Here is a 24,669-nt window from a genome sequence, read left to right on the forward strand (position 1 = left end):
ACACTCTGTATGTGCTCAGAGGCACTCCTTCCTGAACCCTTGCATCTCAAGGTAGGGCTGGAGAGTTGCTGCCATTCAGCATACACTAAGCTGTATGGACTGTTGATTGGAGCTATGTGTCTGCATTTCTTGGTACAGAAAGTATTGATCTAATGTGTAGAGATCTTTCCTATTCTACTTAATTCAAGAGGGTTCTGGAAGCTTCTCTGTGTGAAAGAAACAAGCAGAAGGTTCATGATGTTTGAGTTATACCTTCAGAGAAGCTGAGTACAGCTGTCTTAAACAGGTTCTCTTATCTGTTATCTTTCAGTCAAGGTCATGCTGACTATAAAAGCAGGGCCAAAAACAGCCTAGGTTTCACTTTCTCTTTCTATCTCTTTTCCTCCTGGTGTGGTGTTCTGTACACAGATAGTGTTAAGGTTTAGACTTATCATAAGTTATTGTAAGTTTAAGCTAAGTCTGATGCAACTGGACTTCTTATGGACAGTGCCAATCCTGAATGAATTGGATTTGTAACCAATATGCTCATTTGCCTTTAGCAGCAGTAAAGCTCTGCTGGATGAAATACAATTGCCTCTGGTCTATTTTTGGGAATCCTACAACATGTTTAAGTTGTTGCTCTGCTAACTATACGTCAGAGTTCTGCTCTGGATCATTATTGAGTAGAATTCCATGTCACTATGTACAAATGCCAGCTCCCTCGGCCAGTAAAGCGAGATGAGCGCGCAACCCCAGAGTCGTTCGTGACTGGACTGAACTGTCGGTGTTCATTTACCTTTCTTGGTCCCTAAAACAATGAATAGGGTTTGAGGAGATCTTGGGAAAAGGGCCCACTGGTAATCCTCTGGCAGGCTTAACTTCACTCTGAGTAGTACATTACTGTTTTCAAAGTGGGGGCCAAGACCAGCATCAGTGATGGGCCCTGCTGGGGCCTGGGCAGCTGCCCAAGGATGCTCTTTGCCATGGGTAGGCAAACTAAGGCCCGGGGGCTGGATCCGGCCCAGCGGCGTAGCGTGGGTTGTCAGCACCCGGGGCAAGGCAAGTAATTTGTGCCCCCTAACCCGTGGATTTGCGCCCCCTAACCCGTGGATTTGCGCCCCCTAACCCGTGGATTTGCCCTAACCCCAGATGTTGCGGCCGGTGCGGCCGGCCCCCCCTGCACCCCCCACGCTACGCCACTGATCTGGCCCAATCACCCTCTAAATCCGGCCCGCAGACGGTCCAGGAATCAGCATGTTTTTACATGAGTAGAATGTGTGCTTTTATTTAAAATGCATCTCTGGGTTATTTGTGGGGTATAGGAATTCATTCATTCTCCCCTGTTACCATAAAGCACCAATGCTGCAGCAAGCAAAGGCTCCAGCAGCTCAGTCAGCTGCTTGTGGCTGGAAAGCCAGACAGGATGTTTGTGACTGTTGCCATGGGAACAAAGGGGCAGTCCATTCTGTACTGAGCACCGGATGTTAGCTCAGTGGGTGTGTCATATGACCCGTACTGGAAGTACATGGGTGGAGTTTCTTCTTGCTGTTGTTGAGTGCAGACATGATTCTCTGTACTGATATGAGAGGCAGAAATAAAGGATGTAAATAGTTTTCTGTCTGCTTCTTTCCCCTCCCTGGGGGACACCAAAGGGGAGAGAGGAAGAACGGTGTGTTCCTCTCACACATCTGAGAAGAATCGCCGGGACCTCGCCTGCTTATCAGCAGAGTGGAGACGCGGGGAGGTCGACAGGAATATCTGCCGGTGCCTACGCTGTGGCACATCCCTCTGACCCAGGCAGAATTCCAACAGTGGTAGCAGAGGATGGTTTCGATCCATCGACCTCTGCATCAAGAGTAGCAGAGCTACTGTTTACATTGCTCCATGGACGCCTGTTGTGAGAGGCTGATCCTCTGCAGCCAGAAGCTGACCAGAAGAAGCTGACAGCCAAGCCGATGCCCAAGGTATGAGACTTTTAAGGGCTTAAAGTGTGAATGCAGATTGATTCATTCTCTGCTTCACGGAGAGCGTGTGTGGGAAAGCAGCTCCAACTTAGAAGAGGCCTGCATTCCAGGCATTCTTGTGGTTTCCTGTCCGAAGAGAGATATGCGCTGTTGCTAAGCAACATCCTTCAGTGAAGGAGGACTGGAAAGTTACTCGAGAGGGCTGGACAGTCAGTCTATGCCTCAGAGAGGCGAAAACAAAGTTTTGTTATGACTAGGTCCTCACGAACTGATGGAAGGGACTTTCCAACGCAGCCAGTGTCAGAGCTGCCAGGTGCAAAGAGTGTAAACAAGCCAGCTATTGGATTTTAGAGGCTTGTGTTTCAGAGTCAATGCAAGGACTCAAAATGGATGCTAAGAAGGGGGAAGGCTTGCCTTCTCCACCCCTCCTGACCAATGACAATTATTCATCTTGGTCTGTAAAGATGAAGGCCCTGCTGCAGAATCAGAGACTGTTTGGGGTGATTGAGAACCCCATCCCTGCAGCACCAACGCGTGCTTGGGAGTCACAGAATGTGAAGGCCAGGACTGCTATAATTCTGTGCGTCTCAGATGATCAATTGGTGCATATTCAGCATTTGGAATATGCGCAAGAGGTTTGGGATACGCTGCGTACAACGCATCAGAGAGATGCCGGTTCTTCAGCGTTGCTGTATTTTGAGAAGTTGACCAATCTGAGATTAGCGCCTGATGGAGATGTTCAAGCGCACCTGACAGAAATGAAGTTTCTGCGTCAACAGATGGTGGAACGCAATTTCCGTCTACAGGAGGAAGTGTTTTGCTTCATGATGATAAACAGCCTGAACCGGACTTACAAGGTTGTTGCCAGTCAGCTTGGTTCCCTACCGGCTCAGGACCTGACTGCGGAGAGAGTGTGTGCGGTGGTCCTGAATGAACACGACAGACTTGCTGCACTGGAAGTGAAGGACAGGGGGAGGCAAGAACAGAGTTCAAATCTTCCCACTGCTGATGCTACTGGAGAGCATGCTGTAGCATTGAGCGCTGTCCGATGCTACAATTGTGGACAGACTGGGCATCTACAGTGAAACTGTAGGAAGCCGCGACAGTCAAAAGGAGCCAAGAACAGCTCTACGAAGCCTGAGGCGTCAGGCAAAAGTCATACCAAGTCCCAGGTGAAACCTGCAAAGGCTATGATGGCGAAAGGAACCACGCCAGATGTTGGGAACGCATTCATAATCGATACTGGTGCAACGAAGCATCTCTGCCCACACAGACAACTGTTTACGACGTTGAAGAAGCAAAGCTTCACTGTGCAACAAGCCAACGGTCAAGAACTGAAAGCGACCGGAATTGGAACTGTGTATCTTGAGAGTCTGAACTTGACTATAAGCGATGTTTACCTGGTTCCAGAACTGACATATAGTCTGCTGAGTGCTTCGCAGATTGCAAAGAAGGGACTAAAACTGTACAATGATGCTAAAAGATGCAAGATCTACAAAGATGGAGAACTGTTTCTTACTGCCAAAGAGAAAGATGGACTGTATTTGTTGACTTTTGATCAAAGTGATTACATGAAATGTAATACTTCTGATTCTAACGAAATTTCTCTTGCAGATCTGACCAACAACAAGGACACCAAGAAGGTGGCTAAGAAGGTTGACAGAGCGTTTCAGCGGGTGTATGCTGATGTGATTGGTCCTCTAGAACCATCTAGAGGCGGTGCGAAATGTTACCTTGTGTGTGTTGATTGCTTCACTAATTATTCTTGGGTTTATATGATGGAGAAACCGCAGGAAACTTTAGAAAAGTTTCAGGAGTTTTGTGACAAGGTTAAAAGTATGCATGATGCTAACATTGATTGTCTTTTCACAGATGACAAGCCAGTTTTTCTTTTACAGAAGTTTCAGAAGTTCCTGGATGGAAAAGGGATAAGACACAAACTTGCTAGTTCCGAAGAAGCATGGAAGAAATGTGTCTGTGTTAGGGTGAACAAAGAATTGCAAAAGGGGATGCATGCACAATTGCTGAGTTCACATTTACCACATGAATATTGGGCCGAGTCGCTAGCGTCCTATCTTCATGTGTGGTTGAGAAAATTCTCAACAGACTTGGGATGTTCTCCTTTTGAGAAGCTGTTCAATAGAAAACCTTCTGTTGCCTATTTTAAGGTTTTCGGGTCTCATGTGAGAACAGAAGCTCCAGGTGGAATAAAGAATGCCAGAGGCATTTTTGTGGGTTATGAAAAAGGTCTCTATAGAGTAATTTTGTCTGAATCTGGTCAGGTGATTCTCACAAAATTTCTAGAGAGTGCTCCTGAACAGGAGAGAGTGATCACACTTTTCCCACAGATGATTCTGATGATGATGATGATGAGTTTAATCTTATTGAGTTCAGTAGTACTGATGATGACAGCGATAGCTCAGACAGCTCAGTTGTCACAGTCATTGAGAGGAAATCTCAAATAATGACTAGACCCTCAGAAGAGGAGGATGAACCACTGATTAAGCTTAGTACTGGTTCTCCAGAGAGTTCAGAGGCTGAACCAGAAAGCAGAGAAGAGCAGCAACTCTTACGTAGGTCTGAGAGAGCAACGAAGGGTGTACCACCCAAGAGGTATTCAAAGGAGTTTGCTAACCTTGCATATGTTGCTGTTGTAAACGACCAAGGACAGATTGAAGCTGTGTCTGAGTCAGAGACAAAGGCACAACAGAGAGTTGTTAACCAAGGTAATACGAAGTCACACAACCAGAGAGGTACATTGGTTAAACCAGTGGCGGGTAGTTCCAAGGGTGGAACTGAAACAACAGGGGAATGTTATAAGTATAACAACTGTTTGTTTTCTTCTCTGGATGACGCTTTGCTCGCAGCAAGCATTGATACTTTAGGGGGAGTATGTTACCATAAAGCACCAATGCTGCAGCAAGCAAAGGCTCCAGCAGCTCAGTCAGCTGCTTGTGGCTGGAAAGCCAGACAGGATGTTTGTGACTGTTGCCATGGGAACAAAGGGGCAGTCCATTCTGTACTGAGCACCGGATGTTAGCTCAGTGGGTGTGTCATATGACCCGTACTGGAAGTACATGGGTGGAGTTTCTTCTTGCTGTTGTTGAGTGCAGACATGATTCTCTGTACTGATATGAGAGGCAGAAATAAAGGATGTAAATAGTTTTCTGTCTGCTTCTTTCCCCTCCCTGGGGGACACCAAAGGAGAGAGAGGAAGAACGGTGTGTTCCTCTCACACATCTGAGAAGAATCGCCGGGACCTCGCCTGCTTATCAGCAGAGTGGAGACGCGGGGAGGTCGACAGGAATATCTGCCGGTGCCTACGCTGTGGCACATCCCTCTGACCCAGGCAGAATTCCAACATCCCCCACCCCCCAAAAAAATAGTCCGGCCCCCCACAAGGTCTGAGGGACAGTGGACCAGCCCCCTGCTGAAAATGTTTGCTGACCCTTGCTCTTTGCTGATGCCAGCACTCACAATGAGTACTGACCTGCAGAACAAATCAGACTCAGAATCTGACTATTTCAAATGTCCAAAATCATTCTCTCCCCATAAAAACTAGAATGTTCACACATTACATTTGATGAGTGTGATGAGTAGTTGGTGGAGACAGAGCCAATGGAAGGCAAGAGGAAACACAACTGAGTTTTGTCCTCATTTTCTTTCTGCCAGGTTCTGCAAGAACAAGTGTGAGACCAAGAAGGAGGAAGGTGATAGGAAGTCCTACCCCCTGGATTGGTTGTAAACAAGAAGGCAGGCAGGTGGGGGTGGCTGAGGGCAGAATGAGGTTGGTGGGGCAGTGCCCCTTTTGCCTGAAGAGACCAGCCTCCACTGCCTGACATAAGAAACCATCGCACCAAGCCTGGTGAAAGACTCCATGGCATGGGAAAGATTGTCAGGCCCTGACAAACACAAGATGGAAAGTCAATTCTTCCTCCGTTGGTCCATGTTTACACAACTTTGCTGCAAAGTGAGCCTTATTCTAACAGAGACTGGCAACGCATGGAAGCTGTTCCTTTATCCATCATAAATCAATCAGTTAATGTGCTTTTGCCACCAGGCAGGCAAGAATAAATCTCCTTCGGCCTTTCTCCTTATTTTAAAGCAACTCTGTGGGCTGAATTCTGAAAGCTTGATAACACATTTTGAATGCTAACGATCTCCCTGTCCTGGAATTCGAAATGGGGACATTTGGTGGGAAAGGAGGGTGGGGAGGGGGAGGACAAACTGCAGAGCCTGGGACTGAATCTGAAGAAGGTACATTGTCAGTGGTGACAACATCAGAAGACAAGCTTTAACCTCAGTTCCTGCCCTGTTGCAGAGCAAGTAACAGAAGACTTTTCAGGTGTTCCAGAGCACCCTCTGTGAAGCAGTGGTTGTTGTAGTAGTAGGCCTCACCAGGTGGCGCTCTTGCACACATCCTTATCTTGGCACAAGAGGCAAAGACACAAGCAATTTGGGGGAAAGCTTTGTGAGGAGGGTCCCAAGATTTGGGGTTTAATCCAGCACTGTCAAGAGTTCTTTAGATGCCCCTATTCCCCTCACAGAGCAGCAATTCTTGGAATGGCTTTACATAGGGTTGCCATATTCCCAAAAGTGAAAATCCGGGCAAAGTTGTTGAGGTTGGTTTTTTGCTCCATATTGTTGAAAAATACTAACATCCCTTGCCTCCATTTTGCCAATTTTATAAAAATCTGCCCAGATGCCATTTTTCTGGGCAAATTCCAAGACGTGTCTGGGGAAATCCAAATGTATGGCAACCATACTTTACAGTCAATTTGCCAGGGAACTCTGAGAATTGTAGCTCTGTGGGGGGAATACGGTGGTACCTGGGGTTACAGACGCTTCAGGTTACAGACTCTGCTAACCCAGAAATAGTTCCTTGGGTGAAGAACTTTGCTTCAGGATGAGAACAGAAATCATGCGGTGGCGGCGTGGCAGCAGCAGGAGGCCCCATTAGCTAAAGTGGTGCTTCAGGTTAAGAACAGTTTCAGGTTAAGAACGGCCCTCCGGAACGAATTAAGTATTTAACCCAAGGTACCACTGTACAAAGGTTTTTGTAAGTCTTACTCTGATATTATATGGTGCTTTTGTGCTGCAGCAAATTCACATTTTGCCACCCATACTTCACGGCAATGTTGGGGCCATCTCTGATCTTAGACTTGCATATTTCTTTGGTGTGTGCTGTGTAACCTTTTTCAGTTGTCTTTGCTGGAGTTAATATTGTCATAGAGTTCTACTCAATCATATAGAGTTCTACAGAAATCATGCGGTGGCGGCGTGGTGGCAGCAGAAGGCCCCATTAGCCAAAGTGGTACCTCAGGTTAAGAACAGTTTCAGGTTAAGAATGGACCTCCAGCATGAATTAAGTTCTTAACCTGAGGTACCACTGTATATGGTCCCCAGCAATGCCCTTAGCAGCACCCTTAGCAAACTACAGGTTTGTCACAGTGCAGAGAAATGCAGCTTGTCATCAAATCAGAAACCAGAGGCAGTTTGAGCAAAAGCTTCACATGAAAGGCTCTGTTATTCACCTATATTTCTTCTTCTTTCCATTCTATCACAAATATGTTTTTCATAGAATAACAGAATAACCGCCTGAAATGCAGGCATCTCAACTAAAGCATCCATGACAGATGGCCACCCAACCTCTGCTTAAAAACAAGCTCTTACTGTCAGAAAGTTCTTCCTGAATGCTGAGTTGCTCCAGCCGCTTAATCATTTTGGTTGCCCTTTTTCTGAGCCTTTCCCAACTCTGCAATATCTTTCTTGAGGTGAAGTGAGACATTTGCTACCTAGCTGAGCTCCTTGGTGGTCACACTGGCATTGTCCTGGCATGGAAGCTTGTGGACAAAGGCTGGCATCTGAAATTTGGCATGGATGAATTCAGGCTTGGTGGGGCTGCGGTACAGAACAGGCCCAGATCAGCGAAAATTGCTATCAGAACAATAGTCAATCCATGTCTACTCAGAAGGAAGTCCTACTGAGTCCAATGAGGCTTGCTCCCAGGTAAGTATAAATTTGCAGTCTAAATGTATTTATATATTTAGAAGATGTATAGCTTGCTTTTCTCATAAAGGCAGCTTATCAATAAACACAATCCTAATAGGAAAACTTTGGAATTCATATTTCTGTTGGTGCTTCATTTTCAGCAAAATTCTATATATCTACTAAGAAACTAGTCTCGTTGGTTTGTAACCAGTGCTAGCCTTATTCAAAATAGACATACTGAAGTTAAAGGACATGGCAAACTTAGGTTCATTAATTTCAATGGGTCTATTCTGAGTAGAACTTACTTGGATACAACCATTGAGTTCAGTGGGAATTACTCCCAAGTAACTGGGTATAGGAGTGCACCATTTTGGGTTTTTTAATAATATTTTAAATTAAAGATTTTCTTTGTTTACAAAAATATGTGCCTTGTCTCTTTTCTCAGGTTGTAAAGTCTTTTCCATATATCAGTTACATATGATGCAAGACATTATTGTATACAGAATAATGTTGGGGAAGAAAAAGAGGGGAGGGGAAAAGTGGTAAATTTACATTCTTATACTTAGTGTGCATGTGGGGGTTTTATGTCAGCATCGTATGGGTAGGTTCTCTTTCTGTTTATTATATTTCCTTGGTAGTGAGAGAGGTTGGTTGTGTTTAGTGGCTGCAGTGAGATTTGTTTGCATGGGGCAGGAAATTGTTGGGTCAAGTTAGCCAGATTGTTTTGTATGCTCTTGGTGGGTTCTTCTTGTTGTCTTGTTGGGCTGTGTATGTGATAAAGGAAAGCCATACTGGGGTGAAGGCATCCTCTCCTACATCAACAGTGAAATCCTATAAACAGGTATAGGATTGCACTTGTTGATATTTCCTTCTGTCTTAGGGATGCTGCACTGAGCAGCGGTTTGGCTAGATGACCTCAGAGATATCTACCAACCCAATGATTTCATAAATGCTCATGGATTCCTTTCTGGCTGCAGAGTTTCTGGAAGGGAGAAGCCTAGAATTGCATCAGCTCATTTCCTTACCTGTGATTCAAGCCAAAATATGAAACTAACCTGCAAAATTCAAATTTAATTATGCTGGATACAAAGGCTCTCAACCACTGATTTAATACTCTGAACTCATTCATAATAGTCACTTCACATTAGTTACCAGAAGCACAGGAACATCTACTTCATTTGTAGTGATGGCAATAACAGGTCACTGTTAAGATGCTGTTCAAATTCCTTCTTAGCCAGGAGAGCAATTGTTTGGCATTCTTTATTAGGACTCTACACTCCTCCAATTCAAGGGTTATTAGAAGAAGGTGAATGCTATATCAACATACATCAACCTCCAAGGACCAAGCCTGAAATGATGGCACATATCTCCTGAAGGATTATGGATTGCAGAGGTGGTGGAGAATTGCCTTGGGCATTCTGTACATTTCCAGACAGAATCAGTTATACACCCACTTCCAGACCAGACCCTCCAGCTGCAGAAACACAAGTGGATTCATTAGGGTGCTTTGTGGATACAACCAATGATTAGGGTTTTGTTTTGTGATGTGTGGTCAAATTCATGTGGGAACTGGTTGTCTACTCAACCTTTTCCAGGAGAAGAACCATAATAAGTAATATATTCAACCAGATTTTCATTTTGAGAATGTACCTGGGCGGCGGAGGGAAAAACACACAATATTAATACAACTTTTTCATATAGTTGTACCTCAGAAGTCAAATGGAATCCATTCCAGAAGTCCGTTTGACTTCCAAAACGTTCGGAAACCAAGGTGCAGCTTCCAGTTGGCTGCAGGAAGCTCTTGCAGCCAATCAGAAGCCACGTGGGACATTTGGGTTCCAAAGAACATTCGCAAACCTGAACACCCACTTCTGGGTTTGCGGCATTCAGGAGCCAAAACATTCGACTCGCAAGGCGTTTGGGATCCAAGGCACACCTGTAGTGTGCAATTTAAAAATATGGGAAGAATGATCCTGAATAGGAAAGATGCTCATTCAGAGGGGCAGGAAAAAAAGAATTACCCCAAAAATCCTCTGCAATGAGGGATAGGGGACCTGTGGCCCTCTGTAGACAGCTGAAACAAAACTCTCTTCATCTCTGAACATTGGCCTTGGTAGCTGGCGCTGATGGGATTTGGAGTCCAAAAACATATGGAGAGCCACAGGCTCCCCACCCCAGCTCTGCAGGGTAGGAATTTATTTAACTCCCCCAAGCCACTATCTGGGCCCAGGAGAAATAATAAGAATAATAAAACCCAAATACAGTGGTACTTCGGGTTACATATGCTTCAGGTTACATATGCTTCAGATTACATACTCCGCTAACCCAGAAATATTGCCTCGGGTTAAGAACTTTGCTTCAGGATGAGAACAGAAATCGTACAGCGGCAGCGCAGCGGCTGTGGGAGGCCCCATTAGCTAAACTGGTACCTCAGGTTAAGAACAGTTTCAGGTTAAGAATGGACCTCCAGAACAAATTAAGTTCTTAACCAGAGGTACCACTGTACTACTTGGCATTGGGGGGAGGGGGCTAAGTGGTATAGGAAAATTATAAAATCAAAATCAAATCTTGAAAGACAGTAGCTAAAGTGGTGCTTTAGGTTAAGAACAGACCTCCAGAATGAATTAAGTTCTTAACCTGAGGTACCACTGTAGTCACTTTTCAGTATTCAGAGGTTGCCATCCTGAGCAGCCAGAGGTGAAAAGTACAATCGAATTAGATACCTTGGGTAGCAACTATAGCTGAGTGGTACAGTACAAGCTTTACTTGCAAAAAACCCCCAAAAAACTCAGCTATGAACCCAGGCATCCCCCCCCCCCACCTTTTAAAAAAAGGATCCGGTAGCAACTGATGGGAAAGACCTCTCTCTGCTAGAAACTGAGGAGGATGGCTGCAAGACAATACTGGGCTTGAAGGACAAGCAATCTGACTTTGTTATAAAGTAGCTTCCTATGTTTCACAGGTCAGGTTGCAGAGCCAGCAGGTATCACGGTCCAAGGCAGGCCGGAGGTCAAGTTGCAAAGGTAGCAACTAAAGCAGAGGAAGGGAAGCTTTTTCAGCCCAAGGGCTACATACATACCCTTCTGGGCATCCTTCTGAGGGCCAGATGCCAGTGGTAGGAGAGGCCAGAGGCTAAAGTGGGCAGGGCAATGAATGCAAATGTTACCTTTGTACAATAGGCTAGTTTCTATGCACACACGCAGCATTCCATTCAAACAAGGAAAAGGCATTATCAGAGATCAAGGACACATTCTAGCCAGGCAAAGATGCTCAGGGTGCAAAGCACATGGTAAGAGGTGTGGCCTGGGAAGAAGTATAAAGGCCAGGTAGAGAGGCTTAGAGGACCATTTTGGGCTGGAGGTTCCCCAGCCTTGAATTAAAGGATCAATGTCTAGAAACTGGGAGCATAGTCCAAGACAGCATGCAGCTCATTAGGTAACTTCAGGCCAGTCACTCTTTCTCATCCTAACCTACTTTACAGAGTTGTTGTGAGGCTAATATAATGGGGAAAGGGGTGAAAACAAATATGGAGGAAAGGTGGGATATATTTTTGTTGACATCCATCTGCCTCGAGAGACGATGGAGTGAGCCTCTGGGGTGAAGTCAAACTGCTGGGCAATCACAGGGTGTTGCTTTGGCTGCAGAGACTGATAACTCATAACTGACACCTCCTGTGTTGTTTTTGATGCATTAGCAGCACTGAAGAGACCTCCCTGGGGCACAAGCCTGGGCAGCGTGTATGGAGGTCCTGCAATGCCTAGATGACAAAACCCCACTCTCAGCCTCACTGATGTACTCCAAAGGAAAGCAGAGCAATACATTTGGCACTAGCTTGGCTGCAGAGATTGCAAGAATGAGGCATACAAGACATCATCCAACTGTCTTGGAGACTCCACTCTGGACTGGTGTAGGGTTTGCTCCTTAGCCTTTTCTTCTCCTGAAGATGTACTGCAAGGCAGAGGGTAGATTTTTCCTTGGGGTTTGCTCTCAAAGGTTTTCTCATGAATGAGTACAGCTGCAAGGCAGGGCAGGTTTAGGATCAGTTTTCCTTCTCCTTGATGGGCTACCTTCTCAGGTTGATGAGCCCCATCTGTACCTCATTTTCCTCTATAGCACATACAGTAATTACCTTCTTGACCACTGGACCCACTATTGGTCTCATCTGCTCAATCCACCAGAGCCTGTGGGCTTTAAATGCAAAAAAGAAATAACCTTGCTGCATTGTTAAATTAGCTGCTGTGGGTGATGGTGTGGTTATTGAATTATTATTGAATCTTGAGTGCTTTTATTGAAACTGTTGCTTGCCACCTTGGAGGTTCTGTCAATAGAGCAGAAAGTGAAGGCTTTCTATATTTCAATATTTGGGGGGGGGGGGATACAAGAGTAGAGGAAGGTGGGGAGAGCCAGATATGAAGCTGCTTGGCTAGTGCATTGGCACATCAGAATACATTTGGATCCTTTGTGTCAATTAATCACCAAGTCAGCTATTGTGGGGAGTGATTCGTTGCTCATGTGTTAACAAACTGGTAGCTTACTACCCTCATGTGTTAACAGCTTGCGTCTGCTTAACACATAGGTAGAGCAAACACATGCACAGGTGTGACTCCTAATTAGTGCATGTCCTCTGATACCATTTCATGGCCGTGACACACCTGATATCCCCAGATATCTGCCAGAACCAGAATGCATTGTACTCAATCACTAACGGTGGTGGTTTAGTTGACGGATAATTAGTGGACAGCTCTGCAGCTCAGTGGCAGAGCTCACTCTTGTGAGAAAGCCCCAGGTTCAATCCCTGGCATTTCCAGTTAAAAGCCACACATAGCAGGTGATGGGGAAGACACTCTGTCTAGGACCCTTGAGAGCTGCTGCCAGTCAGGGCAGAAAATACTGGGATGGATGGACAAATTGACTGGGTACACAACAGCTTCCTATGCTCTGTGGAGCAACTGCTGTATGTGACCCAGATCCCAAAGGCATGGCTTGTTAGAGAGAGGGCAGAACCGTAGCTGGGCAGGGGGCTAGCTGGTTTTCTTGCCCCAGGTGAAGCCTCCAGAGGGGCACCATTGAGGCTCCCAGCCTGTGTGTGCACACGTGCAAATGCGTGGGGGGTGTGTGTGCGTGCGCCAAACTGGGTCTTTAACCCAGGTGAAATAAAGCCTAGTTTTGCCCCTGGAGAGGGCTCATTCACATACTGCTTCTCTGACAAAGACATTTTCCGAAAACAATCCAATTGGTTAATGACAGTTTAAAGAATATTAATGATTTTTAAAAAAATCTTACATCAGCCTAGTTCAATATTCTATGCTTGTAAAGGAAGCAAGATTGCATAGGCAAACAAGAATTTAAGAAGAGCTCCTCTGGTCAGACCAAAGGCCTATCTAGTCTTGTGTCCTGTCTCCCACAGGGACCAACCAGATTACCAGTGGCAATCCTGTTTGCTACTGGAGGCCACACTTCATGCAGATTGAAACCTGAATTGTGTCTTTTTAGTATGGCAGTATTTATAATCTGAAAGTCCCTGCCTATTAATATGTTTGTGACACTCACAAAAAAACCCTTTGTTTTGTTTAGACTAGTCAGCTAGTTTTATTTATAGTTTGATTAATTTATCATGCCTACTCATTTTTTTAAGTTTGTTGATTTTATCAGCGGTTTTTTGTAAGTATTTCATACTACCTTATGTAACCCAATTAATTATTATTTTATTAAGTGGTCTACAAATTTTGTTAAATAAATAGAATAAATTACAGCATATATACAATCATAAACATGTCTACTTACAAGATGGAAGTCCAACTGAGTTCCTTGGGACTTATTCCTTAGTGAAATACCTGAAAGTTAGCCCTTGTGAATTCAATAGGACCTACTGTGCTTCAAGGGAGTTTAGGGTTGCAGACTTAATGTTCCTAGATTTGACCATTAGGTGAAAAAGGAGCATAAATTGTCCAGCTGGATTATGCCAATTCCAACTTTCAGCTTTCTATTGGATGGAGATGCACTTCACCTATTTTAATACATCTGTGAGCAACAGTTCAATCCTGTACACATCCACTCAAAGACAAGTCTCATTGAGTCCAGTGAGCTTACTCTCAAGTAAGTGTATACAGGATTGAAGCCTAAATCCATCAGCAAGGCTAATCATAAACCTACACACATTGGCAATAGGGCTCATTGAACTACAAGATCATCTTGCCCATTATGGGTTGCATTCAATGCTAGTTCTCAAAAAAGACTAATCAAAGTTAATGGACATGGCAAACTTAGGTTCACTAATTTTGGTGGGTCTACTCTAACTTAGTTATATAAAATCCAGTACACTGAACTGATCTCTGTAGGCAAGCCACCATTTCTCAGCCTCAGTTCTCCATCTGCAGTATGGAAACAAGACTGACTTACCTCACAGGGGTGTTGTAAGGATTACTGAGATTATGAGTGAAGTGCTTTGAATGGTCTAACAAATCATACCTGCCGTCATCCCCCACAAGCCACAGCTGTGTGCCAAAAGGTAGAGCAATGGGCTCATTTGAGGGGCAGGCAGGTCTGGATACTGTTGATCTTTATTCTTCTGGCCAAATGTTTCTGTCTGCATGCCATTAATCTTACTATATAGGCTAAAGAAACATAATGCAAATGGTGCATACTAACCTCAATGCTCTTTACGCATTACGCTCTTAAATTAGAAAGGTTATCTATCTCATCTATCCATTGAATATAACAGATATATATTACTCCCACTATGGCATCTCAGGACTGCAGGACTCCTACGTCTTTCAGCCCATTAACATCACTTCCTGACAGCTCCTTAATGTGCCAGAACAACTCAGGACGGAATGAAAGGGGGCAGGTGGTTACCATCCCAGCTCCATCAAAGTATGCCCCAAGAAGGCTCTCTTTAGGGGGACTTGAATTTTAAGTGGGTTGCTTGCGCTAATCTGTAGCTGCTGAATGGCACACGGCAGATTGAACCTGTCTCTTTCCACCTTTGGGCACAGGGAAATTTCCAGCATGTCAGAGGCACCGCTTAAATAGGCAAGGGGCCTCTCTGCTACCAGCTTCTCCCTCTGCAGCAGGGGAAATTCTCCAGATGTTCAAACAGCAGACACTACAGGCAAGCACACAACTCAAGGGACCCTTCTTGTCTATACGTTTTGGATTTGGCTTTTGGAATTGTCATTCTGTGTTAATTAGGAAGCTTAGAGGACAGCCTCTTAGAAAGGGTCCATTTCTGAGCATCACCCAGTGTCAACAGCCCTCTGGTAGAGTACCACCGCAACAGTGAATGGCTCCAGAGTTTGTGGTTCCATGAAAGCAGCTGAACATGCATTTACAGTCTCCCCACTGGCTTTTGCTGTACTTTAAAAATGCACAGTCCCTTTAAAATGTATATTGTGCAAGTAAATACATTTAAAATGTGCATTTAAATGCAAATGCTCAGGGGAATTTTTAAAAAAAGTAGATAAAGGAGGAAGAACAGGATAGCACATACACAAAAGCAACATGGAAATGGACTGATTCGCTCATCCCTAATATATGCATTGCATTCGGTTCACAGCACAGCAGCAAGTATATCTCTGTGCTTCAAGATGGCTTCATGCTATTCTGTTTCAGTGACTGTGAAACTGCCAAGGCCCAGACTGAACCAGGAATGGGGTGTCACCAAACAAGAGGCACACAACAAAGAATCAGAATTGTACAGCTGGAAGAGACTCCAAGGGTCACCTAGTCCAACTCCCTGCAATGCAGGAATCACAGCTAAAGATTCCCTGACAGATGACCATCCAACCTCCTATGAAGGAGAGAGAGTCCACCACCTTCTGAAGTAGTTCATTCCACTGCTGAACAGCTCTCACCATCAGAAATGTTGGGATTTCCTTTTGGACAGTAATGTAATACATGAAGAATTAAAGAAGATTTTGAAAATATCAATAATAAAAAAACCAGAGATATATCTCCTTGGATTGATAGGGGAAGAGATATTGGGGGGGGGGGGAGAGAGAGAGAGAGAATCTTCTTATATGCAAGTGCAGCAGCTAGAGTAGTGATTACTGCTAAGTGGAAGTCACAAACTCTACCCTTAAGGGAGGAATGGATTTGTAAACTAAATGAATACTTAACTCTGGCAAAACTAACAGCTACTGTATTATAAGAAACCAATCGAATCAAAAATTAAAAAAGGAGTGGGAATGTTTTGATGAATATATGGTAAAATATTGCTCAAAAAATGATATGCTAATATGCCTAGATTAAAATGTAAAATATCTGAGGGAAGGTAAATTAGTAAGGAAATAAGAATATATAGAAGATTTGAGAAGATTGTAAAATCCAAAGATAAATGAAATCTCAGAAGGTAGAGGAAATCAAGTGGGGGTGGAGGGAAGCAGGGGGAGGGGCAAAAGAATATTAGGTTTGATTGATGGATATATGGGGGTGGGGAGGGGGTGGTGATGGCTTTGGTTTATTTACCGTATATTGTGATGTAATACGGAAAAAACCAATAAAATGTTGTATTGACAAAAAGAAAAAAATGTTGGGATTTCCATACATAGGCAACCTGCTAAAGAATTCTGGAAACTTTAATATTTTGACAGTCAAGAAAGCCCCAACATCTTCCATTTAGATGTAATATTAAATGGTGGGTTTAGGCTAAAGAATTCTGGGCAAGGAGCTAATGCACAAAATCATATCATTTTCCCAGGGACTTTGGCTACATTCAGCCGAGCTCGTGGGAGTGCTTCAGTATAGCTAGATTACAGCCTATCAGTTTTCAAAAGCTATTCACTTTACCAGGAATCACAAGAATCTGCTGACTGTATGCACTAAATGCAGAGAATATCTGCTAGGAAAGATGGCAGTTCCTGAAGCCTGTTCAGTACTGAACAACGTATACTTCTTTTAAATAGAAGAGCAAATCACTGACTGACTGAATAGGCTATTCAGGTGTTGTATAAAGAGGGAAATTTCACAAGCAATGTGGCAGGGGGAAGCAGAGAGTGAGCTGGCTCTGCCCCACCTGAATCTCTATCCATGAGGTGAAGAGCAACTATCTGAAGAAGGAAGCCTGCTTCCACTCATGTAGAATGAAACACCCTGATAATCCAAAATTGCATGGGGAACCCCCACGAGTACAGGATCCCACTCCTAATCTCAGTCACCCATCAACTTGCAGAGAGCAACAGGGCAGGGGGCTGGTGGAGCTAACATGCTTATAACCCTTGACTGCTGCCTGGTAGGGGAGAAGGCAGGAAACCCAATAGGAGGTGGCCAATGACAGGCAGTCAACCAATTCTAGCATGGTCCTCTTCATCTTCCCTTCTGTGTTCTACACGGGCAAAAGAGACTAAAAAAGAGGAAGCTGACAGCCAATGCTATCCCCCTGAACTTGTAAGTAATAAGTCAGACAGATCGGGTCTGGCTGAAGGCAGACTGGTCCCACTTGCCCTAATGGACCAGCCTCCACCATAAATGTGACATTTCCCACCTTCTATAACACCACAAATGGGCTTAGCTTTCTTAACCTCAGGCACTGATAATGCCAAAGAAATGGATTTTAGGGAGCATTGCCATGCAAATTCTGTGCAACTCTTATTTATTCTAATTGCAGATGGCTTTTAAAAAGTTCAGATGATCATTCTCTGAAGTTATTATTCTGTGTATAAGCCACACTGAACATAGTTGGACTTCCAAGTACATTTCAGCCTGAGATTAATCTGTGTTACAGTACCTAATGAATACATCCCCGTTTTTCTGACTCACAAGGTGCTCCTTATTTCTTCACAAAGCATCTAGGAGTTAAAGCTCTTTTTAGAGAGTAAATCAAGCTATGGCAAAAAGCCCACTGCAAAGTAGAGAGTCCACAAAAAGTCATTCCGTAGAGAAACTTTAATAGCAGAAAGTAGTTAATCCAGTAAATAAGTGATTTGGCATGAACATGGACTCAGACATCTGCTGTAATCCAATATGAAAACACAGATAGCTGTGGGAAAAGTCACTGTCACTTTGTTTCTGACTTAGTCTTGCATCCATATAGAATGGGAATGAAAGTGAGGCCCACTTTAGAGATGTTGTGATGATCAGCTACTGATTCTTTTATTTTTATACTGTAAAATTATTGAAAACCAAACATTAATATTAATTATCAGCAGTGAACACAATGGTGGAGTAGCAGCACTTAACTCACCTCTGGTCAGTTACATTGCTGCTTCTTACTGGGAGGTAGAGGGGGAGGGGCACAGTGTCAGCATAGCCAAAGTACCAGATTAGCTCCACTAGCTTATTTGCTCCATGGCCACCTCTACTTCTTCCCCTTTACCTCCAAGTAAGCAACAGTGACACAACTGACTAGAGGTCAGATGAGTGCAGCCACCTGTCTTGAACCCCCAGCCTACATGACAGCAAGTCCCGCTGGTGTATACAGTATGTCAAGTTCAAAGTCCAGCAGTCAGGAAACACAGTCCGGAGTCAAACCTGAAGCACAGACCCAGAGAAGTCCCAGAGCATCCAAGCTGAGGTCTATCAACATGGGCAGTTGAGCAGACACAGCACCTCAGCTGTGTTTCCCTTTTATACATTGCATGTTGATTGCAGCATCTGGGCTTGTTGAGACATGTGACCCTCACCTGTTCTGAGCCTACTCCAGCAGAAGAATCACACATCTCCTCCCAGAGCTAGTGAGCCCCACCTGGGCAGCTAGGGAGCTGGGTTGGGGGCCCTTGCCTGCCTCAGCTTCCTGGAGTGCCCTGCTCACTTGATCCCTATGCTTCAGAGCCTGCCTTGTTCATGGAGATGGGGCCTCTCTGGCCCTGGTGATGAGACCTGTACTTCTGGTCCTTGCACACTGACCCCCAACCCCTCACCATCCTCTGTCATCCTGTATGTACTTTCCACAACCCTAACCTCTCCTTCCCCATCCCTGACTTACCCTGGTAGGTCCTAGACACAACTGCACCCCTCGCCAGGATCCACTTCCTTCTCCCTGTTGTCCTGCCAGTTCATGACACCACCCCACTGCCTGCTATTGCTTATAATTTTTTTAGATGTGCCTCTACATTCGTTTACAGAAGGAAGATAGTCAGCCTAGGCTCTGGAGAAGGGCAAGCCCATTCAGAAACTCATCCAGCAACCACAGACATTATATTTCTAGTCCAACATTCGCCAACCTGATGCCCTCCAGATGTGTTGTACTATAGCTCCCATCAGCCACTGATGGGAATTGTAGTCCATCAACATCTGGAGGACACAAGGTTGACAAAAGCTGTCCTAGTCTGAATTTGAGCTGATGGTGGCATATAATGCACGGAGCTATAATTCACCTTCCCCAAGAGTCACCTCCTCCAGCTTTGCTTACACAGCAGTGTTGTACTGGAATGTATAATTAAGTTTGATTGTATTTGTTTAGGACTCAATTGACATGAAAGTTTTCTTGTCCGCTACAGGTGTTAAATTAGCATAGCAAAGAAGAATGTTGCATTATTGACTGACGTGAATAGCTGCTACGTTTGTCTTATATACACTTGTGCTTAGCAGAGATATGTCACAGACTATGCTTCTTGCATTCCGTGGCCTTTGGGGCTCAATGTTTGACCACATCTGCCAACAACTGGTGCACCTGTTTGTGGCCCTGAGCCCACAAAAGGTTTGCTGTGACCTGTAACTCTGTAGAAGGGTTAAAAACAGTGCTCGGAATTCTTTGAGAGGAGAAATGTGCTTCAAATATGATTTAAAGTTACAGTGGTACCTCTGGTTGTGAACGGGATCCATTCTGGAGGCCTGTTCGCAACATGAAAAGAATGCAACCCGCAGTGGTGCGTCTGCGCATGCGCGGGTTGCAATTCACTACTTCTACGCATGCGCGTGATGTCATTTTGCACGTCTGCACATGCGCGAGCGGCGAAACCCGGAAGTAACCCTTTCCGGTACTTCCGGGTCACTGCGGGACGTAACCTGAAAGAATGTAACATGAAGCGGACGTAACATGAGGTATGAATGTATAGCGTACATGCAGCCTCAGTCATTCAGGGCTAGGAAAGACTCATTTCTGAAACCCTAGACAGCCATAGCCAATGAGTATTGGTCGTCTTTATCTATACTAAGTGGGCTATAGGTTTGTCTACATATTGGGTAGCTTCCACTGCACTAAGAGCAGAAGAACAACATATCTTATCTCTCCAGTCTCCAAGGAAGGAAAAGGGAAGAGACTAGATGTGTGTGAGAGAGAGGAATGGAGACTTGAAGCCAGTATCGTAGACAGTATTATGCTTGTGCAGTGGTCCCTAAGGATCCTTCCAACACAGAAACTACATATGTTAGCGACTGAGTATGCTGCTGATAAGGGATGAGGGCCTGACTGCACAGCTGTCAGGGAGATAATAATAAATAATAAATTTTATTTATATCCCGCCCTCCCCAGCCGAAGCCGGGCTCAGGGCGGCTAACAACAATAAAACAGTACAAAAGTACAACATAAACAACATTCTAAAATCATTCATTATAAAAATTAATTAATTCAAGCCACTAGCAACCATTGGGTTGAATTAAATGGCACCCAATCCCAACTTTACAGGGCTGTAAGCCCACGTGGTTCCATCATCCCTTTCTTTTTCTCTATGGACTGCTTTGGCTGCCTGTGAATGGCATATATACATGACCATCCATCCACAAACCATTCGGGGCACATGTGGTTTGCTGCAATGTTACCAGCCTTTCCCAGCTGAGTTTCTCCTCCCTCCTCCTCATTTTGTGACTCCCCAGAGCAAGGCAACTGCTGAGGTTAGAAAGGAAAGAGGGGTGCACACGAGGAGGGAGAGATGGCCTGGCAGAGATTAACATTCTAACTCACACACACCAGGAGGGGACAGAGAGAAAACTGTCAGAGAGTACAACAGAGATAAAAAGGCATGACAAATGAATGTCAAGAGGGAGAGTGGTACAATCTATATTAATGAGACTTGCTTGGGAAACTTAGGCAGAAAAACGCGGCCAAGGAGGAAGGGGCTCACATGACCCATGTTGGTCAAGCTAGAGATCAGTGCAGTGACCAGGAAAGGAACTGAATTTGCATTTCATTGAATAACTAACTGGATCAGCAGTGCTCAACCTTCATGGTGTGAGCAAAAGCCAATGGACTTTCAGTGAGATCTGATTAGTCATCAAGTGTTATTAGACTTTGCAGAGCTCTGCAATTTGCGATAATAAGGGGAGATAGTGTATCTCCTTGCAGCAGATCCTCTGATGGGAGCCAGACCCCACCATTCAGAGAATGGCAGGAGATAAGGAGTCGCTATTGAACGGGGTGGGCTGGGAGGCGGGAGGGAACACAGCAGCTTATAATTAGTCTCCTGCACTTGCACTTTTTGGTGTCAGGGGAAAAATTGAAATAAGGTTAAATGATTTGTGAAAAGAGAAGCAGGGAGATGAAATCAGGAGTCCTCCATTTCATCTGTGTCTTTCCACTCCCCATTCTGTTCCAAGATCCTGGGCTTCTTTAGTTCCAGGAGGCAATTCTCTTCTACGGCAGAAACACAAGCTCAGCCTGACAACATTTCTAGTCTGTGTAAATCCTCCCTCCTCAAAGCCTTGTAAAACTTTTCCAACAAAAAATGTTCTGACCCGTAAAAATACCAGAAGGATCTCAGGAGATTCATTGGCTTAGGAAGAACCATCAAGGAAGAGAAAGGGTTTTGCGATGCCTTAAAGACTAACAAATTTATTGTGGTGTAAGCTTTCATGGGCCCAGACCCCCCAAGGTTGTGCTACAATAAATTTTGCAGTCTTTAAATGTGCCACAGGACTTGTTGCTTTTGCAACCGCAAACTAACACAGTGAGCCGATGCTGTGGAATAAGGACAGCATTAAAAGTTTTGTTACACTTTCCAGAGGGGTAGTTGTGTGAGTCTATTGCAGCAAAAGAAAATGAAGAGTGCACAGAAGACAAACAGGTTTAGAGAGCATTTAGGAAGTTTTGGGACTCTAAGGACCAAACTACATATGTTTTTACAACTCTGAATTTTAATTTATTTTAAAGCGAACTCTCCATCGGTACAAATACTGATAAATAGCAGGTGTGTGAGGACAGATCAGAAATGGGACCATAGCATGCAGGGAGAGGGTGTTACCATTTACCTACATAGAAATACACTTCTATATAAATACAGCTTCTGTTGGCCCCAGGAGGTAAGCTTGATGAATTCAGAAAAATGTGTTGAATGCATAATTACTCCATATAAGAGATGGGGCTTTTGGAACAAAAAGAGACTCCTTAAAGGGAGTGAAAGGCGGGATATCAAATCCAAACTCTTCTTCTTCTTCTTCAGTCTGGTAGTACAGTTGTGTAATACCAGGATAGTTCACAACAGGTCTATACTCATCTGTCATTTAATCATGGATGAGGAAACTGACCAGGCAAACATCACTGAAACTTATGAGGGGGTCCTAGATAGTGTTGACCTGAACCAGCTATGTCTGACTAGGTAACCTAGGGGATGGGCCATTAAGGGAAACAAAGGAAAGGTGGCTCTGTGTGAGATGGCAAATGGGTGGGGCTCCTCCCCAGTTCACAGTTAGTTAGAAAGCCGATGCCAGAGTCAGAGCTGAGTTGCCGTGCTGTGACCCAGAAGAAAAGCAGCAAGCTGGAGAGTCAGAACAACATTTGATAGCCATGTTCGATTTCTGTTTCAATCCAAGGCTGAGGCTATGGGAGAAACAAGACCCTCTTGGGGTGTTAATGCTGTGAGCCCCTCCATCGTAGGCTTAGGTTATATACATGTGTAAATAAACCATATATCATAAAGACACCACTGTCTCCACTGTGCCTCATAGTCTCTAATGTGCCTCATTTCCAAAAACAAACACAAACCCTGGGTAAGCACATGGAACCACTGGAATTTTGCACCACTTGGAGATTGGGGTGGCATGCAACACTGGTGTCAGAAGAGATCCTTGGCACAGAATCAACACAGACTAATGGGCTGTGGTGTGTGTGTGTGATTGCCATAGTTCACAGACATTCTATCTCCCTTATTAGGAGACCTCTCTGCCTTGGAGGGCCTGCACCTGGTGTTGAGACATAGAGACAGGTTGGTATACTAACCACTCTGCTGCTCAGCAGCATCCTTTACTGAGTTGGCCAACGTGGTCATGAGTGTGGTTCTGGAAGAGTGTGTATATGACTGTGTATTTAAATCTGTTTGTAGCTTCCTACCTCCTTGTGTTTTAGAAGTCACCCTCTAGTTCTCCCTCCCCAGCTGTGCTTGACCAACACCTGGCCTGCAAAGTGAGCTGAAATAAAAAGAGCAGACTAATGTGCCTTCCTAAGCAGCACTAAACTCACTCCTCCTCCCCTTGTGCCTCGTGTGATTGCTTCTTCTTGCATGTATGGCGTGAGAGTGTTGGTTTTGTCATAGTTACAATTAATTAGCTAATTCTCCCAAACCAAATAGATGCATATTTATTGTTGCTGAGTGATCTCCACTACCATAATAGATATGCATAATTTGCTGTGTTACTGAAATGTTAAATGTGTGTGTTTTGATTCTGTGTCTGTGCAATAGGCTTCCCCATCTCAAGACCTGTGTGAGTGTAAGTCACTGGGTAAATATGCTGAGATGACCTTTGCCGCTGTCTAAAGCCCTTACTTCATGAGGCTCCTAGAATGTGTGTATGTGACATACGTGTCTACAGAGGAGGCCTGCTAACACATTGTGTGGGAGTCTAACCTTTGCAGCAAAAACAACACAGAGTCCCATGCCACCTGAAACACTAACAAATATATTGTGGCATAAGTTTTTGCTCACCAGAGCTCATGTCATCAAACGCAATCTTTGGAATGTGTTCCCAAGGGAATAGACTCAAGAGGCTGGCAAAAAGCCATTTTCATTGATCTCTCTCACCTAAAAGCTCTGTCACTAAACCTTTGCTTGTCACACAGAGATCTATGTGGCAAAAGCTCTCTGGTCAGCAGAGCAAGACTAATTTACCTTTCAAGAAATAGCATTGGCCAATTGACAGCTCTGGCCAATTCTAGCAGCAGAAATGTTAGATTTTTGTTGAAGGAAGAACCACTCTGCATTGGAAAAGAGTAACATTTAATAAACTTCATTCATTTATTTGTTATCCATATTCATGGGTTTTGTTTTTTGCTGCTGATTGTGGCACCAGAGATCCTTTTGACTGCTGCTTCCTCACAGTCACCATTTTATCTTCCCCAAATGTCTTGGTCATTGCATCTTTCCAGGGCATTCTGGGTGATGATTGGGATGGTATGTTTTTTTGTAGAGGCTGACATTCCCCACTCACCCTCAAGAATGCTTTGGGATAACGAAACATTCTGTGTACTCTGTAAAAATAAACCAGTGATCAAGAGTGTGGGAATGTTGAGGATAGTAGGAGAGGATATATTGATTAAATATTATCATCCCTCGCTCAAGTTAGTGAGCTAGTAGCAGAGCACATTCCTTTGTGCACTGCAGGAAGCTAGGTGATGGATTCATGAGAATCATTTGAGTTAAGCAATTCAGTCTGGCTTGTCCAGATTGGCTTGGTCCTGGTAAATCCCCTTTAGTTCCCTCTTAAAAACAATAACGACACAATAGTCTTCTTCTAAAAGTAATGATAAGGTTTACTTACCGTATTTTTCGCCCCATAGGACGTACCGCCCCATAAGGTGCACCTAGTTTTTTGGGGGGGAAATAAAGGGGGGGAATTTATTTTTTCCCCCCCAGGTGCGGGGCTGGCACGG

General features: G+C 44.4%; 1 protein-coding gene and 1 long non-coding RNA gene across 2 annotated transcripts in view; both read right to left on the reverse strand.

Annotated features, from left to right (window-relative positions):
* Positions 1-24,669, reverse strand: part of ROBO3 (roundabout guidance receptor 3) — a 417,871-nt gene that overhangs the window by 323,502 nt on the left and 69,700 nt on the right. The window lies entirely within an intron of this gene.
* Positions 21,963-24,669, reverse strand: part of LOC144325656 (uncharacterized) — a 30,268-nt gene continuing 27,561 nt past the window's right edge. The window contains exon 6 of the long non-coding RNA XR_013390863.1: positions 21,963-24,267. This is a non-coding gene — a long non-coding RNA (uncharacterized LOC144325656). The remainder of the gene's footprint in view (positions 24,268-24,669) is intronic.

The sequence above is a fragment of the Podarcis muralis genome, chromosome 15, assembly GCF_964188315.1.
Source record: "Podarcis muralis chromosome 15, rPodMur119.hap1.1, whole genome shotgun sequence".
Classification (NCBI taxonomy): domain Eukaryota; kingdom Metazoa; phylum Chordata; class Lepidosauria; order Squamata; family Lacertidae; genus Podarcis; species Podarcis muralis.